Source organism: Camellia sinensis, chromosome 5 (genome assembly GCF_055761805.1).
Source record: "Camellia sinensis isolate YWXY chromosome 5, ASM5576180v1, whole genome shotgun sequence".
Classification (NCBI taxonomy): Eukaryota; Viridiplantae; Streptophyta; class Magnoliopsida; order Ericales; family Theaceae; genus Camellia; species Camellia sinensis.
The window spans coordinates 171,526,887-171,542,112 of record NC_138965.1 but is presented as its reverse complement, the minus strand read 5'-3'; the positions used below and the strand labels follow the sequence as shown (position 1 = coordinate 171,542,112).

General features: G+C 33.9%; 1 pseudogene; it reads right to left on the bottom strand.

Annotated features, from left to right (window-relative positions):
• LOC114257244 (perakine reductase-like) overlaps positions 1–15,226 on the bottom strand; it is an 82,413-nt pseudogene that overhangs the window by 64,563 nt on the left and 2,624 nt on the right.

The window sequence follows — 15,226 nt, the reverse complement described above, 5'->3', positions numbered from 1 at the left end:
TTACTTTAAGTCTCTATCAAACGAGACGAACCCAATGTGATACTAATCACTTCCCACGTACCCAAAGTATTCAAACCCGGTACACTCTGATACCAAGTTGTAACACCCTCAAAATCAACCCATTATATATATATATATCATTGACATGCATTATTTAAAGAAAACAATTTATTAATTCACTCATCAGAGTATTACTAAATAAAAGCTTTACATGTAACATCGAATAAAATGCCCTACAGGCTTACATCTTTCCAAGCCAACACTTGGATACAAAAAGATGAGTTCTAACTCAATACAAGAAAAGCCCTAGGCTTGGATGTTTACATGTACTAACAATGAAAAATAAAACAAATAACTAGAAATAGTCTTCAAAGTCCAAGTCCTTCCAAGCTAAGTCCTTGCAGGTAGCTTATCACCTGAACCTGAAAATGATGTTCCCATAAAGGGTGAGCCACAGCCCAGTAGAAATATACTAAACCACATATAAGCAATGAATAAAGCAATAGCATTCAACAGATGGTTAACCAAGATAATCAATTACTCCATTTTACAGTCTCATGACACTATTGTCTAAGACACGTTTTACTTTCCAACTTTATCAACATGGCTCAGAGCCTGACCAAACTTACCACAATGAATTATGTATATCATATTCACATTCCTCCAATATCAACAAACAAATGAGACTCAAGCTCAAATCAAAACACTTCATACTTCCAGTTTGATACACATTTTAGTGTTGTATCAATAAAACACTTCAATATAGATAAGCACACATAAAAGTGATGCTAATGGAGTCCATCCCCTATCTCCTCCCAAACAAAATCCGGTTTAGAGGTCCATCCCCTATCTTCCCCTAAACCGTGGAGTACATCCCCTATCTCCTCCCACACAAAACAAAGTATGTAAACACATAACATATACATCACACAATCAATACACATAATGTCTGTATTAATTCAACAGTCAAAATTAATGACTCAACTAATGTGATTAGTTTCAGTTATACCTAATCCACATGCATTGTCTACAACAATCACGACTATCCTCCACCGATAGCCCAAAACAGTTATTTCTAGACTTGGAAATAAATATATCAACAATTCCAAAGGCGAGTGATTTAAATTATCCAACTACACCATTTAATCAATAAATTCCCCAATTTCATGAATTTAACCAAATTCCCCAATTCCCTTAAATTAATTATCCAAATTAATTAATTAATACAACTAGGATTTTTCCCAAAATTACCAAAGTACCCCCAACATATCAAAATACTAAAACTTAGAACAAAACTTATAAGATGGAGTAGGAAATCCCTACCTCGAAGAAAACAACCCAAAATGGAGAAGACAAAGATGAATACCAAATACCAATGTGCTCCAAACCGCCAAATGTTCAGATTAAATGAAAGCCCTCGACTCCCTCTATCTTTTTAATAAAGCAACTAGGGTAGAAACACACTCTAAATAGATCAAACCTAAGAGAGAAGGTGAGTAGGGAGAGAGAGAAGTCGGACCTTAGGGTTTGGAATCTAAAAAGATGATGAAAACTGATTAAAAACCCGCTGCTGTCTAATTAAACTGGACAGGCTCGCTCGAGCGAAGACTTGGTCGCTCGAGCGACCAGACACGAGAAATACTCGCTCGAGCAAAAAAAAGCTCGCTCGAGCCAAGAATGCAAAGCTACAAGTTCAAACCAGACGCAAACTCTCGCTCGAGCGACCAAACCCCGGCTCGAGCGAAGAACCAAAAACAACATTTCGCTCGAGCGACCAAATCCTCGCTCGAGCGAAGATCCAAAATTTTGGACAGCAACACTTGATTTCTAAACCCAGCCAACCTGAAACAAACCTGCCCAACACATCCTAACTCCAAATGAGAAAATAAGGAACAACAACAACATTTATACAATGACAGAATCTACGGAACCTAAGTCCGGATACAATAATCAAACGGGAAAAGACCGGGGTCGCTATATTATATAACCAAAATAATTCCACACAAGAAATTAAATTTTGAAAAATAAAAGAAATAAGAAAATCACTTTTATTTTTCAATTAATTTGGAAATAAAATAAAATTTTATTTAACCAAATTAATTCCACACAGAAAATTAATTTCAGTAACACTTCAATAATTAAAATACTGAAAACAGAATTTTAATTAATGAAAACTCAGAAAATAATTTCTAAAACCCAAAATTAATTTCTGAAAAAAATTTCACAAAAATATATTCTGAATTTTTAATGACACAAGTATCGTACTATTAGTTGTCAAAGAAAAGAGACAGTATATTACTACTATCTGTCAAATAGCATATAATCACTATTTGTTTTTCCAACCAAAATATTATTTTGTAAATTCATAGAAAATAATTTTCTTCCGAAATTATTTACGAAGAATGAAAAAAGGAAACAAACGAAAAATTATGTAAACAGAATAAGTCGAATCTGTCTTAAGATTGTTGGAACAATCTTCTGTGTAAATAAAATAACTTGAAATAAATTCAAACGAAATAAATAAATAACATACCAGATTTATTTATCGAACCGAATTATAATTAAAAGACCAAGTCGAGTGTGTGACACTTTATCCTTAAGACAGATTCGCCCCGTTACGGTACTTACGGTTGAGTGGCATCTATCTCCCAGGATACAATGATCTTCACAAATTGTAGTAGCACTTCAAACAATTTGTTCGACAAACCAAACCTGTGATCTACACTCTCTATAATTTATACTAAATCTAATATAAAGAATAATACAAAAAATGCAGAATTTAGGACAGCCAAAGACAATAATCAGACTGTTTTTTCAGATAAAAAAAAAATCTATATCCCCAAGACTGCCGAAATGATGGGTATAAATAGGCACAAAATTTTGACCGAACAGGTTCCAAAGCCAAATGAACTGATGCAATCTGTTTTAAACAGATTTTTGACCGTTGCACGTGGAACCAAATTCTTTCCAGATTAATTGAAAAGAAGTCGTTGGACCAAAGTCAAACCTGTTGGACCTTATTTATTTAAACTATTATATATATATATATATATATTAAACTAAATGAATATATATATAAAACAATTTGAATAGTTTAATAAATAAAGGAAGAGGTACAAATTTTAGGAAATCACTTAAGAACCTAAAATTTGAATTTAAAATTAAATTAAATTCCCACAATAATTTTTATTGTAAAAATTCAAATGAATTTAATCTAAAAAATTAAAGTTAAATCCGAAAACGACGTCAACTTCCCATTCACTCATAAATGGTTTTGACGTTCCGTCTTCACCGTGTGACTTGCCACGGGGCAAGGAACACATCACCTCTTCAGACCCACGTGTGACTTGCCACGCGGCAAGGAACACATCACCTCTTTGGACCCACCCCAAAAGACATTTGGGGCCCACTCAATTTTGAGCTAAAAAATATGCCTATATTAAACCATTTTTCCAACAAGCAGCTCGTCATTTTTCTATTTTGACCATCCAGTCTAACGCAATGTTCAGGTCTTTGTGTATGTGATGCCTAGCTACAAACTCTATATGATTAAGTAGGTGCCACACTGCCTTATGCATCAGTGGCATATTCGCTTTAGACGAGTCACCTAGGTTGATGTGATGTATTCAACTAGTTGACTATGCATCAGTGGCATATTCGCTCTAGACGAGTCACCTAGATTGATGCAATGTATTCGACCAATTGACTGAAGACTTGATTATTGGTATACCAATCAGTCTAGCCGAGTTGGTCTGATTCAGGAAGCTCCCTCCAGAGCAAAGCAAGCTGTAAGTCAGTTTCAAGTCTGCCATTCCGCTAGAAAGCTCACTACACGCCACGTCGCTTTTTGACTTAGCAAAGTGTAGATGCAATGTTCAGAAGGTGAAAACTACTGAATTGAAAGTTCTGTTGTCAGCAAAATCAAAGCTTTTCAAGTATTATTTCAAAAGTACAAATTAGCTTAACTAATAAAAATAACCCAGCCAAAAAAATAATTAAAATAAATGAACAAAGACTCTGATTTTTCAATTTATTCAAATAAAAGCCTGATTTGAAGCACTATTGAGACTGAAATTCAATCTAATGTGTATATATATATTCTATTACACACACATACACAAATTTCTCAATGCAAATGCGATTGGAGTGTAAAGAATTGAACCGACATGTATATTGATAATCATCTAAATTTCAAATTCCAGCTCCATAATCGTGTTTGAATATAAACAAATACCGATTATTGGTGTGAATTTGAAAAAAAAAAAAAAAGTAATTAGGGTTTTGTTACCTCAAGTCCGTGGATTCCAAGTCTAACTCGCGAATCTCAAAATCGGCCATTGTTTGTGTAATCGATCACTTCCAATTTCTTCTTCCTCCACTTCTTAACTCTGCAACTTCACTCTTTCCCTATACATATATATAAATATTATATTTATTGGGCCATATAGCATTACCAATAGAGGAAATATCATTTTTTTCCCAAATTATCACGTACTTTTCAATTTGATCCTTGTATTTTGATTTATTTTAATTTAGTACCTAAACTTTTAACAAATTAACTAATTTAACCACTGCTGTCACATTCCGTCTACAATTAGATGGAATGTGCTGACGTGGCACCAAAGTTCATTTAGAGTCATTTTACCCCATAAACTATACCTTAAAAATCAATTTGCCTCCTAAGTATAAAAAAATTAAATTTAAATATTTAATAAATATTTTTTTATCTCAATAATGAAAAAATTAAATTTTAAATAATATATACTTTGCAAAAAAATATAAAAGTCCTCATTTAGAATTATCTTGAGTCTATGAAGTATGGATATTTCGACAAACATGTTGTACCCGTACGGGTTACTTACTGAATTTTGAAAAAAAATTCCCCCTCAATTTTGAAATTACTATTAGTCGATCAATTCTATTGAAATTAATTTGGGTAATAAACCAATTACAATTGCATGCACGCACACACATAGAGTAGTCAAGAAATTTTCGGCTCAATAAGTTTCTCTAGGATCAACTCAAGATAATTTAAGACCTATAAAGTACAAGTATGGGTATGAGTAGTGGTATTGGACGATATGAATACATCAACATGGTGAAATATTTAAAAAGTAGGGTACAAGTATGGGTATTGTTTAATACGTTTGTAAAAAAATATTTATTTTTAATTTGAAACAATACAAAAATTGATTAAATGGTTTAATTTGTTAAATCCAACATACAATTGACATTTAATGCCAAAAGTATAGGTATAAGATAAAATTAAATATTATTATATTAAATAACTTATAAGCCATAACTTAATTTTAAAACCATGCTAAGCACAAAACTAATAATGAAAAAGAAGTTTAGTAAAAAAAATTTTATCTTTGTTGTACGGGAAAGAAATAAATCTTCTCGTATAATCCTGTTGATCAAGTCTGCGCTCCTCCAAACGTCGTCGCTTTACTCCCTGAAACACAAACGTGAGCTAGCCGGCGGGTGTGTGCCGGATACCTCTCCAAAGGTGATGTTGTAAGCTTTTATAGGTTTCGCTTGGCACAATCCTAGTAGGACTTTTACTCCTCCATGTAGAGTCCTCCTAGAATTCATACTCCTGAAAGATAATGCCTATCCTTCAACACCCCCCTCACTGCATAAACCAAGTGTGATGGTTCTGCCATGGTCAGACTTCAACATGACCGAGGTAAGCATGGCTATGCTAAGCCGCAGACTAGACCAAGATAACATTAGCTCGACTTTTCCATTCACTGCTCTTACCTTGGCTCTTCCATTCACTACTCTTACCTTGACTCTTCTTAATGCTAACCACCGTATGTCTAGACCGGAATAACCAATACTCCGGTCCAAACCGGGATAACTTTTGTGAGTGACGACCAAACTTACCATAAGCTCTTTTGGGACCGGAGTAACTTTAGGTCTCTCGTGGACCGGAGTAACTTTACACCTCTCTTGGGCCGGAGCAACTTTACACCTCTCTTGGGCCGGAGTAACTTCATGGCCTTTTTACTCAGCCCTTTGTAATGCGGCCCATAACGGCCCATTACCCAGCTCGGCCCAATTTATAAGTATAAATTACCCTCTCATTTGTAGTAGAAGAAAAATATTATTTTCGACTAAGGTTCATGACTTGGATATATATTAGATATTTCTAGGTAGACAAAAAATAAAGAAAGAAAAATTTGATTACATATTTTATGTACCCGGTACGTATACAGAAATATCATATGTCGGTAAGTACTTGGTACGGGGTACGACATGTTTGTCGAATTATCCATGCTTCATAGTCTCAAAATAATTCAAAATGAGAATTTTTGTATTTTTTTTTTTTTTGCAAAGTATATATTATTTAAAATTTATTTTTTTCATTATTGAGATAAAAAATTATTCATTAAATATTCAAATTTAATTTTTTTATATTTGGGAGGTAAATTGATTTTTAAGGTATAGTTTGGGAGGTAAAATAAAATTCCAAATGAACTTTAGTACCACGTCAACACATTCCATCAAATTGTAGACAGAATGTGATGACAGGGGTTAAATTGATCAACTAGTTGAAAGTTTAGGTACTAAATTGAAATAAATCGAAATATGGGAGTCAAATTGAAAAATGTGTAATAATTTGGGAAGCAAAATGATATTTCCTCTTACCAATATATGAAAAAAATTTGAATACCAATATATATACACTACTGGGAAGTTGATGCTGACGTCACGCATCACGTTATTTATTTATTTATTGGTAAATTACAGATACAATCTATGAATACATATGACTGCATATAATTTTAGAAATTACATCTCGCTCTTTTAAATTTTTAATAACATAACAAATGACTCATTTTATTAAAAAATTATTAAATTAATTGACAATTTTTGATATTATCATAAATATATTTCAATTAACAATTCAATTAATTTATTGTTGTATAGAAAATTAGTTATAAATTTCATTTTTTTCTATTCATTTTGTTAAATAATTTTTTTTTACAATATAGTATTTGTAATTTTCAAAACTATAAAAAGTAGTTTATATTTTGAGTAAATCTCAATGATGTATTTGTATTTTACCTTTTTTTTAGATAAATTACATTCATCTCCCTTGATGTGTAGACAAAATATTGTTAATCCCACCACACTTTTCACAATATATATATATATATATATACGGATTTCTATTTTTTAAAAACTATTTTTAAATAGGTTTTCATTTCTTTTTAATGAACTTTTTTTATATTCTATTTTTATTTTTTATTTTTTTTACATTTTAGATACACCAAGATTGGATGTATCTAAAAATATAAAAATAAAATTGACTAAAATGTAGGAGGAAAAAAAATTAATAAATAAAAATGAAAATTCAAACAAAAATGCACATAGTTTTTTTTTTTTTTTTCTTTGAGTTTTGTTTGTTTTTAGTCAACTATTTTTTTTTGTAAAAATCCAATTATAAAAATGCACATACTTTTTATATGCATTTAGATTAAGTGCATCTAAAAATATGAAGAAAAAATTAATTAAAATATGAAGAAAAAAAATTCCTAAATACAAATGAAAACTTATTTAAAAACAGTTTTTGAAAAATTAAACCAAATAGAGCCTAATTTTTTCTGAAATTTGTTGTAATTTTTTTTTTATTATTATTTGTGCTCAAAAATGATTTCTTTTCAATTACTCTTAGTTGCAATATTTTTTTCCCCATACATCTATTGAAATTTCTTTTACTAAAAAACTAATTATTTTACTTTTTTTGTATTTAACTTTTTGAACATTTTTTTAAAAAAATATTATATTTTTTAGTCGTCTATGTCTTAAAGGGAAAGAGTTATTTGAAATTTTTTTTATAAAAAAAATTTCATTAAAAATAAAAAGAGAACTTACTAAAAAATAATTATCAAACCAATTCCAAGAGAAATCACAATGGCGTTTTGACAATTTAACAGTAGGGACTTATCTTTCTTTGGTATCTAATCTCATCTCCTTGGATTAAGAGTAAGGGGTTGTTTGGGGTGTCCTAAATAAGTACACTTTTTGTCTTTTTAGATTAAAAAATTGACGAAAAAAATATAAATATTTGGACTAACTTTTTGACTTTTTATAGAAAAATGTGTATCAATTCATGTGTATCAACACACGTCTACTTGATTCTAATTTGCATGGGATTATTTGTATCAATTCATTTTCAAAATCCTACCGAGGATGAGATGGGCACATTTAATCCTACCTCGTCCCTTATTTGTGAATCAAACAATGTATAAGATACTAATACACATTTGTACCCTCACATAAATTAAGTGGCTAAATGTTTTTTTTCCCAAGAGATGAATAAATATATATATAGAAATCAATGAAAAGTTATAAAAATATATGCATATCTCTATCACATTGATTAATGTAAACCCACAGTCGAAGCAACCAGCTGAAGACGCGAGAAAAGGTTTCTAGATGAGGCGAAATTTCAATGGTAAGATACACTTCAAGTTTAATATACTAGTGGTTGGTACATGTACAGCGCATATATAATTTAAATAAGTAAAAATAAAATAGAATATTTATCACATATATTGTGTTTGATTCAAGTGTAAGAGTACTATTTGTCCATAGTTTGAATCTCATACCCATTATTTGTCTAATGTTTTTTTTTTTTAATGACAAAATGGACACTTGGCATTAAAGTAGAGGATGACTTCAGGACACCAATTAAGTTATTCACTTTATTAATAGTATACATATATATACTAGTGGATGTGTGTCCACCTGATGGGTGTGCTGTTAAATTTGTAAAATATTTTTGATCTTGAATTTAAAAACATGCAGTGTCTATCACTCAAGAGGTAAAAGTGTTACTTACCAGACCAATAGTCTTAGGTTCAAGTGCTTTTCACCGCCTCAATGTTTAATATTTTATATTCTCTTAGAGAAATAAGGGACCCTTGGCATAAGAAGAAGGCGTCACTTTATATATAGTATATATATATATATACTCTAGCGGTTGACACACGCAATGCATTACAATTTAAATAAGTAAGAATAAAATAAAATATTTATTATATATATTGTATTTAATTCAAATGATAAGAGTCTTTTTTATTATACTATTTGTCTATAGTTCAAGTCTCATACCCATTATTTGTCTAATGGTTTTTTTTTTTTTTTTAATGACAAAATGGACATTTAGCATTAAAGTAGAAGATACACTTGGCATTAAAGTGGAGAATGGCTTTAGGACACCAACTAAGGTGTTCCCTTTCTTAATAGTATAGATATATTAACTTAATTTAATAACATCATATAAAAAAAATAATATGATTATTTGGTTGGACACTTAACCGTCGCTAATTGTTTTGATTGTTGCCCGTTGTTTTTTTTTTTTTTTTTTTTGGTGATGGTACTATTACGTTGCTAAAGTTTTTGAGTTTTGCACATTTTTTGAAATGACACTTTACAGGAGAAATTCTATTTTCACACACGTAATTAGCTCAGGACACATCCTTTCTCAATATACACACATCTAATAATTTGATTATCAATTAATTTTCTCAATTTACACACTTAAAGTTACAATTGCACCCTTCACTCATAACCATTATACACACACCACTAACCTTTTTTCCACACACTTTTGATTGACCTTACTTCCACATTGACCCACCCACGCCCTTGAAGACTTTGGTCTGAAGTGAAATATTTCCTCCATTGAAGACTTACATAGAAGACCCCCATTCAACCTCCATTGAAGACCATTGTAAATCCTCCAAAATAGTGTTGAAGGTAAGAAATCTTTCCATTCTCCTATTACATTTATCATTTTGCTATTGCATTTATCATTTTCAAATTTATGTGCACTCCATTTATCATTTTATTATTACATTTATCATTTTCGGTTTTGTAGTTCCGAAACTATTCCATGTTGTCGACAGTTTATGAATTTATTCGGTTCTTTGGGAATTAGCCTTTTCTCACTTCCTTTGGAATATTATGAGATGAAGATTCAAACACTGGAAAAGAACGTGGGTTTCGATTCAGGGTCATTATTGTAACGCTGCGTTTCAGCCAGCCACTCAAAGAGATAATAATGTGGGCAGATGAAGAAAAATAGGGGAAATTATATTTAAGTGGAGCAGTGAAAAAATAATTTTATAGAGTGATAAGCAAAGTGACAACAATGGAAAAAGTATGGTTTATTTATTTTATTTTTTTAACTCAAAACGTGTACATTGAGATTTTTTTGTTTTTAAGAGATGTGTACAGAGAAGCTTTGCATATAATATTATGGGTGCTGTTGGATGTCTATTATAGTCATTTTAAATTAGGATATAATTGTCATTAAATTAAAGTTTTATTAAGTATGTCCCCTAAATTAATTAGGCGGGTGTAAATAGAATTTCCCACTTTATAGTCGCTTAAAGTTAATGAGTTACAAACACTTTTTGCCGTGGTAAACTTCTTGGGCCGAATTACACTAATAGTCTTTGTAGTTTGAGACTTGTACCACTTTGATTCTTGACTTTTCAATTGTAATAAATTTGATCTTGAATTTTGAATCTTATTCTAAATAAGGACAATCAAACATATTTTTTCTTTACAAACGGTCTATTTCAAGGGCAAAGTCACCATACAACTTATTTTGTGTTGGTTACCTTGTATGTTATTTGAAATGTAATGGCCTTTTTATTAATGAATAATGCTGAAACTTTCTTAGTTATAATATTCTATTTGGTTTAGTTTATTAGAATGTATTTTCAAAAAAAATTTCTAAGAAACTAAAAATTAAATTGGTGAAAAGAAATTTAAAAAAAAAAAAAAACACATCATTTTTATATAATTTTATCTTTTGGGAGGGTAGAAATAATTTTTAAAATATTTGTTACATTTAATTTCGTTAAATTAGTTTCCATTTTTTTAAAAGTCAAACATGGCAACAATTTTGATGTCATTATTAAACTAATCCATTAAATAAAAAAATTTAAAATTTAAAATATTTCATATATTAAACATATTGATTATACATTAAAAACCTAATAAGCATCAATTACATGATAATCATCCAAAAATATCTGTTCTTTTTTTTTATCAGCAAAAAAGAGACATTTATTGATGAAAAAACCATATAAAAGATGAGATTACATCAAATAAAGGAGGGGAAGAGCAGCATGCATTATAGCAAACTAACCCAATCCCAACTAGGTTGGCACTGAGAAGAGAGCTCAATCATTTGCAAGCTCATCCCTAGGAGTTTGGTGAGGAACCAAACCCAAAAAAAAAAAAAAAAAAAAAAAAAAAAAAAAAAAAAAAAAAAGAGGACAAAGACCAAGCTATCAGCAGCAACAGCAACTTTGCTATTAGCCCAGAATCACCCAACAGATCCCTATCAGCCTAGCAGACACAATAGCTCACAGCAAGGGACACATATCAGCTCCCACAATAGCCCACTGCTAAGCCTAGAGAACTTGCAGCTAGCTTCCCAAACTAGTAGCATGCAGCAACAGCACACAGCATGAATCCACCAGCAAAAACTGCATATCAGATTTCATCTCCATCAGTCCACCAAGTCCTAGAATCTCACAATACTTGACCCATTAACTAGCACCTTAACAAAATAAGACCTGTTGCAAAAAGCCCCTAGACCAAACAACAAAACATCAGCAACAGAGCATAGCACACACTAGCTTAAGACTAAGGTTGATAGCATAACTCCAACCCTAAATGAGTCCAACTTAAGACTAAGGCCAGGCTTGTCACAGTAGCAGAGCACCTTAACTTTGATTTTTCCCTATGCCTCACACTCTTCCATCTTCCGTTGGTCCTCACCCCCAAAAAACCAATAGCACCTTTTACCAACTCCATCAACTCTTACAGCAGCTGCCAGAGTAGGTTGGAGAAGCCACCATTCAGCCACCATTCTAGATCCAAGATAGTGTAACACAGCAGAAACCAATTTCCTCACTATATTTGAACAAAGCAACAAAGCAGCAAGACTATGCAGCCACAAAACTATGCAGCCAAGACTAACTATACAAGTCTTGAAATGATTTGAACATAGCAACAGCATAGCAGCCAGTTGGGCGTAGCAGACCCACAGATCTACTCAACCATCGCACCCTTCAACAATCACTAGGACTATGCAGCCTCAAAACTCAATGGCACACTCCATATCTGCAGCAGCTGCTAGGATGACTCCCAACTATACACAATAGCATACCCACAGATAAACAACAAACCTCCATGACTCTCCTCTGATCTTCACAAAACATCAATCCTCCATGAATCTCCTCTCCATTACAACAATAGCACTGCATGGCAGTCACCAGATCATTTAGCATTCCACAGGTTAGCATAGTAGTCACCTCTACAATTCAGCAACCCACAGATTAGCATAACAGATCAGCACTCCACTGCTGAGCAAAGCAGACCAACATATCAGATAGACTCCTCTACAATATTATCACAGTTTAACAGTCACCATATCAGTTCATCAATTCACAAGTAGCCCAACATATTAGTACAGCACACCACCTCTCTCTATTAACATCAATCTATAATTTGCAATCAGCAACTACACACCAAAAATAGATAGCATGACATTCAAAACAAATAGCATGGCACTTTGTATGGCAGTTCAGCACTCTACTGCTGAGCACAACAGAACAACATATTAGGACTTTGACTCTTCCTATTATCACCCACCAAGACTTTGCAGCCTTCTTCCTCCCAAACAATACCTGATGCTTTTGAGATTAGAAATAAAATCCTGAACTAGTAAATGATATTCCTTGAGGACAGGTTTTAGCCAAATTGCAATTCTAGTCTTGACTAGTTCATACAGTTCCGGTAGATTTGGTGAGGAATCATTGAAAATACAATCATTTCTATGTTTCCATAAGGGCCACAACACAGTAGGGGGAATAGCTCTCCCAATCTTTCTATATCTGTTAACAACAAATACAACTATTTATTACATGATAATCACAGAAAAATATCAACAAAAATAGCAACATATTACATGATCATCATCCAAATACATATTAAAAATTAATTTTGTAAAAAAAATAAAAAAGTAAAAGATTTATTATTTTTATATAATTTTATCTTTAGTGGATAGAAATAATTTTAAAAAATTTAAAAATAATTTTTTGACATTTATTTTTATCAAACTAGTTTATATTTTATTATATTGACAACTTTGCCTTTAAAATGGAATAATAGTGTCTTTAACTGTCCTTATTTGAAACGAGATTTAAAATTCAGAATCAAATATATCAAAATTGAAAGATTAAGAATTAAAATAAAACAAATCCCAAATTATAGAAACCGTTACTATAATTCGGCCAACTTCTTGTTGTAATAAGCTATATATATATATATATATATTTGGCACTATTAGCGAGGGATTTTTATTATCACTGACATGGGTAAGCCCATGAAGATTATAGCCCACTACTTAGGGTCCAATACATATCTCAAATACTAAAGCCCAACACTCACGTAGCAATGAGAACCAATGACACCAAGACACATGGCAAGAGAAGGGCAAACCACATCAGCAGACAAAGATTTGCAAAGTTATTGCCACTGCACATCGCCATTAATGAAGCCCCTTACAGCATTTATTACGACAAGCCCTCTCTGTCGGGACAGAACGCACAAGGCAAGCTAGAGCATAGACTCTCGGCCAAGGTGATAAGTCGGAAGGGACAACGAAATGATTACCAGAAGATATAAGCAGACGTCGAAGACAGAAAGAAGGTTAAGCTTTTCTGTCTCTAATCTATCTACACATTCCACTTCTCTCTCTAACTTGCTGGTTCCCCGTTGAACTCTTGTGCAGGTCATCTGGCGAGCTTGGTCATTCGGACATAGGCTTGAGGAGTGCGGATTAGTCCGACCCGTTCCCCCATCGTGGAACGAACTGTATCATCAGTTGGCGCCGTCTGGGGGAAACATTTCTTGTTCCGTGCGCCAGTTGTGCTCATTGTCGCCGAAGACCCTCTCCCGATAACTCCCTCCTACCACCTGTGAAGGTGGATGGTCACAACTTGATCCGTGGCTTCTCATCCCAATGTTCCCGATCATCAAGCCGACCCTCCCAATCCAAATAACCCACCACCGTATTTTACCGAGCTCACCAACAGCATTAACCGCTTGACCGAGCAAAACCAAGCCCTGATTAATGCTCTACTCCAAAGAAACCTTCCTATGCCTCCTCCACCACCCCCAGATATTCCCCCCAACCAAGAACGACCCCCCAGCCATACTATCCTGCAGCCCTATCCACCCAACTTGGAAGGGTTGCGACCCCCTCCCCCAGGTATAAATCCACCTCCCCAAGTCCCGCATCCATCGGTCCTGGCACCAACACTTGAAGGAGAGGCCAGCAGCGTCCAACCCCCGCTGCCCTCCGGTGGTGACAACATCCCTCTCTGGGATGCCGAACTCCGAGCCATGAAGCTCCAACTCTAAGGAGTCATGCAGAACACCAACATAAACCCTCTACCACAGCCAACTCGCCATTTGTCGCCTCCATTTGGGACAAACCTTTACCTCTAAGGTTCAAAATGCCCACCATTAACTCTTTTGACGGCACAACGGACCCAGTCGACCACTTGGAAACCTACAGAACCCTCATGATCCTCCATGCATTCCCTGACGAAATCATATGTCGGGCTTTCCCCGTGACACTCAAGGGGTCCGCTCGACTTTGGTTTAGTCAACTACCAGCAGACTCTGTGTCCATTTTCCAGCACCTCAGCGACTCCTTCCTCAGCCATTTCATCGGAGCCCAGCGCCAGCGACGTCCGGCAACCCAACTCCTCAACATTCGTCAGACCGAGGGGGAGTCGCTGCGTAGTTTCGTTACCCGTTTCAACACTGAAGCCTTACAGGTAACGAAAAATGATGACAAGGTCATCCTTATAGCTTTCATGGCCAGCCTACAGTCATCTGACTTCTTTTTCTCCCTTTCGAAAAACCCCCCGACCTCCATGGCAACCCTACTCTCCAAAGCCCAAAAATACATGAACGCCGAAGATTCCCTAGCCGCTCGCCAAGACCCTACAGCCAAAAATCCTACCCCCAGTGAGAAGAGAAAAGATTCAGAAACCAGAAACACCCAGTATAGTAACCAAACACCGCATTATACCGACCGACCCCCCCGAGCCGACCGGTCAGCCCCGGCCCGACCGCCCGGCCGGTTCGAGCGGTACACACCCCTCAATTCCCCCAT